This window comes from Phoenix dactylifera, unplaced genomic scaffold (assembly GCF_009389715.1).
Source record: "Phoenix dactylifera cultivar Barhee BC4 unplaced genomic scaffold, palm_55x_up_171113_PBpolish2nd_filt_p 000324F, whole genome shotgun sequence".
Taxonomy (NCBI): Eukaryota; Viridiplantae; Streptophyta; class Magnoliopsida; order Arecales; family Arecaceae; genus Phoenix; species Phoenix dactylifera.
The window spans coordinates 435,493-440,816 of NW_024067790.1; positions in this window are offsets into that span (position 1 = coordinate 435,493).

The following is a 5,324-nucleotide window of genomic DNA, read 5'->3' on the forward strand; positions in this document are numbered from 1 at the left end:
AAAAGTTGCATTAAAATAATTATTGAATTATTGGAGGATTAATTAGCAATTAGATTGCTAATGAACTCAATTTGATTGAGTAATTGGGCTTAGGTTGAGCCAAATTGAATAGGATTCAATTTGGGCTGCATCAGGGTTTGACCTAATTGGATTGGGTTCAACCCAAGTAGATTGAGCTTAACCCAATTGATGGGACTTGACCCAATTGGATTGGGCTTGATCCAAATCAATTAGAAGACCTTATTTGATGAAGATTATGAGTCCAAATAATCAGAATTGGATAAGAAGAAGAATCCCTAAATTTTAGGAATCCATCCTTATCTTCTTGGAGAAGAATGACACCTTAATTTATCCCCAATATTTTCTATGCCTATCCTCTTTATTTTTGGCCAAAAATTGGTGTGAGAAGAGAGGAGGCGTGGGGCTATATTTTCTATAAAAATGGTGCCTTAAAATCTTTCTCAAAAGATTTAGATGAATTTCCTAATTTGTAGGGATTGCATGGTGCATGAAATAGGGTGGTCTGCGGCTGAACTTTGGACGTATGAATTCCTATCTTTTAGGGATCCAAAATTTACAAAATTTGGATATGTTTATCTCCTCTTAGCCACCAAACCACCAGAATTTTTTGGGAATTTTATCAGCCAAATTAGTTGGCTAAAATAGGTGTGAGGTGTGGGGTGGTCTTTTGGCTATAAAAGACCCCATGCCTTGGGTACAAAATATACCATATTTAGAGGTTTCAAAAAATTCTGAAAAAATTCTCTGAGGGCCTCCATCCCTTCTTCTCCTTCTTCCTCACGTCCATCCTCCATCTCCTTGAAGAACAATCAAAGGTTGAGTGTTTAGAAGGAGTAGCTGAAGCACCGCAGGTCAAAGGACCAGTCATACTACTGCAACATCAAGCAAGTCACTGACGAGTGGATAAACATCCAAGTGACTTCTTGTCTTGGTCACGCTCAGTACCCTTGTTCTGTAACAAGCACCTGCACTATCACTTCAGTGTCCCTACACTGTGGACTCAAGTCTCGTCCATCCAGAAGAAAAGTGATCTGTGCACTGATCGGATCGATCACCGTCCTCGTGATGATCCATTGATCAGGAGCATTTAGAAATTAATCACCAATGATACATGGCTCAAATTCTCAACTCTTGAGAATATGCATCATCATCTTATTAATTTCTTGGACGATTCATAGACACATAAATAATATGAATGAAACGATGCCTTTTATTTATTTAATAATAAATAGTCAAGTACAAAATTATGTCCCTAGAATTAACAATGTGTCAGCCAGATTGGCTTCTAGGGCATACATCTAACAATCTCCCACTTGCACTAAAGCCAATCAGTCATATATCTAAGCCCCATCTTCTCAAGGTGGGCTTCAGTCTTTTGCTGACTTAGCTGCTTAGTGAACGGATCTGCCACGTTATCCACAGAGTCTACTCTCTGCACCTCTACATATTTCTTCTCAACATAGTCGCGTATGAGGTGGAAGCGCCGCTCCATGTGCTTGGACTTCTGATAAGACCTTGGCTCCATAGCTAGTGCTATGGTGCCAATGTTATCGCAGTAAAGTGTTATGGCATCTAATGACATTACACCTAACTCTGCAATGAACTTTTAACCAGAAGGTTTCCACTGCACCCTTAGATACGGCTTAACATTCAGCTTCTAAGGTAGAATCTATAATGATCGGTTGTTTGGAACTCTTCCAATTTACTGAACCACCATTGCACATATTCTGATGTAGACTTTCTATCATCAATATGTGTGCATCCTTCTACCTTCAACTCTGATCTTCTTCCAAAGACCAAGAACATGTCCTTAGTTCTTCTCAAGTACTTAAGACTGTTCTTCACAGCTATCCAGTGCTTTTTGCCTGGATCTGATTGACATATGCTCGTGACATTCATAGCATGTACTATATCAAGTCATGTACATAGCATGGCATACATGAGGCTCCCTATTGCTGATGCATAGGGGATCTTGCTCATGCGTTGAATCTCTTCAGATGTGTTGGGGCACATCTTCTTGGAGAGATTAATTCCATGCCTTAGGGGTAAGAGACCCCTTTTAGAGTTTTCCATGCTGAACCTTTTCAGCACTTCCTCTATGTACATCTTCTGTGATAGGCCAAGCATCCTTTTAGATCTATCTCTATAGACCTTTATTCCCAAAATATAGGATGCTTCCCCAAGGTCTTTCATGGAGAACCTTTTTGACAACCAGACCTTGACCGAGGTTAGCATGGGAATATCATTCCCTATCAGGAGGATGTCGTCCACGTACAGTATGAGAAATACGACAGCGCTCCCACTAACCATTTTGTAAACACACGGTTCCTCTTCGTTTTTGATGTAATCAAACGTTTTGATTGCGTCATTGAAACGAGTGTTCCAACTCCGAGATACTTGCTTTAGTCCATAGATGGACCTTTGCAGCTTGCAGACCTTGTGATCTCCATCACTGGAAGTGAAACCCAAAGGCTATTCCATATAGATGTCTTCATCAAGATATCCATTCAGAAAAGCTGTTTTCACATCCATCTGCCAGATTTCATAATCATGAAATGCTGCAATGGCAAGCAATGTTTGGATGGATTTCAGCATGGCTACAGGTGAAAACGTCTCCTGATAGTCAATGCCCTCGTGCTGACTATACCCTTTCGCCACAAGCTTTGCCTTATAGGTCTCTACCTCTCCATCCGAACCTATCTTTCTTTTGTAGATCCATTTGCATCCAATAGGTACAATACCTTCTGGTGGATCTACTGAAGTCCAGACTTGGTTGGAATGCATGGAGTCTAACTCTGACTTCATAGCTTCCAACCATTTTTCGGAATCGATATCAGATATCGCCTCGTCGTAGGTTTTGGGATCCTGCGTGTGATCCCTATCTCCCACTAGGAATATTTCCTTGGTATCCTCTCTAGTATACCTAAGTATCTATCGGGAGGATGGAGAGACCCTACTTGATCTGCGAGGTGGTTGAGGGACATCGTGTACTGGCTCTGTATTAATGGATTCGATAGGATCCATGACTCGTTGCTTTTCAGAGACTTTCTCTTCAAGCTCAATTTTCCTCCCACTGCCTCTACTAAGGATAAACTGGTTTTCCAAGAAGATGGCATGACGGCTCACAAACACATTGTGCTCCTCTGAGACGTAAAAATTGTATCCTAATTACTCTTTAGGATATCCTATAAAACGAGCACTTATGGTCCTAGCCTCTAGTTTGTCCGCCTGTAGTCTTTTGACGTGGGCCGGACATCCCCAAATCTTGAGATGGCCAAGACTTGGTTTCTTACCATGCTATATCTCATACGGTGTGGTAGGAACGGATTTAGAGGAAATTCTATTCAACAAGTAAATAGCTGAAAATAGGGCATCTATCTAAAGAAACAAGGGTAAATCAGTGAAGCTCATCATGAACTGGACCATATCAATACAGTCTGATTCCTCCTCTCTGACACTCCATTGAGCTGAGGTGTACCAGGAGGAGTCCATTATGAAACTATACCATTCTTCTTGAGATAATCACGGAACTCTCCATTAAGGTATTCACTTCCTCGATCTGATCGAAGAACCTTAATGAGTTTTTGTGCTTATTTTTCTACTTCATATCTAAGCTTTTTGAACCTTTCAAAAGTTTCATATTTGTGTCTCATACACATATCCATACTGTGAGTAATCATCGGTAAAATGAAGTAAAAATTACAACCCCTAGCCTGCACATCGAATGGGCCACACACATCAGTGTGTACTAGGGTAAGTATTTCAGTGGACCTCCCTGTGTCCTACAAAGGATAACTTGGCCATCTTTCCTTGAAGGCAGAATTCACAAATCAAATATGACTCGGAAGTCAATGAGCCCAAAAGCTCATGTTTCTCCAATTTGTTTATTCTGTCTTCTCCTATATGGCCAAGCCTGAGGTGCCACTAATACTTTAGATTTATCTCATTTTTGGATCTATTAGATCCTATGGTATTCACTGTTTACTCAGATATATTCATAGATATATCCATATGTATGTGATAGAGACTGTCAATCTTAAAACCATGTTGAATCAATTTAATTTTCAAATAAATAAAAATCTTTCTGTGCTAAATAAAATACAGAAATCAAATTTCTGCTAGCAATAGGTAACAGTCCCTAAGTATCCTGAGCATATCTGACAAACCTTCTGAAGGTCTGTCACCCTTCATGTTCTTTATGCTTCCCATGTATGTAGGACAGTTCCTCTTCCAATGGCCGTCCATGATGCAATGGAAACACTTTTCCTTGCAATTGGCCTTTTTCTTGGAACTTCCTTACTTGGTGTTTTCTTAATATTCTGCTTCTTCGCAAGCTTCTTCTTCTTCCAAATAGACTCTCTCTTGAAAGTAGAAAACAACTTGACAGCAAAAACGATGCCCCTTGAACTTCTTCAAGGTCCCTAAGTTAGTTACCAATTTATTTAACAATTCTATTTTAGTGCATACAACCTTGTTCATATGGTAGTTTACTATAAACAATTCATATGAAGCTGGAAGGGATTGCAGGATCAAATCCGTTTGCAATTCCTTGCGCATGGTCATGCCAAGCTTCTCAAGCTTCTCTAAGTCCTTTATCATGGTCAAACCATGATCATGGACAGACTGCCCATCGTGCATCTTGGCTTTGAAGAGCCTCTTGGACACTTCAAACCGAGCTGCGTGACTCTGATCACCATACAACTCTTGCAGATGATTTAATATGTCCCTGGCAGTTTTTATGTTCTCATGCTGGCATTGTAATGCATTGGACATGGATGCCATTGTGCAGCACCTAACTTTATTGTCATTGTTCGTCCACTTAACAAGCGTCTTACGCTGATCAGTGATCGGACGGATTGGTAACACGGGGATTCCATTGTCTAGCACATACCCGAATTTCTCACAATTCAAAACTATTTTTTGAAATTTGCTGAGCCAATCTTTATAATTGGGATTCCAATGTACTGCGTCCAAGATCAGAACAAGCTTGCTTTGGTCAAACGGTTGTTCTATAGGATATGAGTTAAGAGTCTAGAAGCTGACTTTATAATCCTCAGAGAGTAAAGATTCTAGTTAGACTTTTGTACTTGATCCTAATCTGTTCTAAGGTCTTTTAGAACAAATGTAACTCCCACTATTTTCTCGAATTCCTCACACTCTCCTGGTAGGAAAATGGAAATCCCACACGACTAGGATTTCTAGTGGGTACTGCGGTCCCACCAATTTACATGCCACCTCACCTAACAGTTATTGGTGACACATAGATTGATGAATGTACAACTCTTGTACAATGCTTCTCAAGC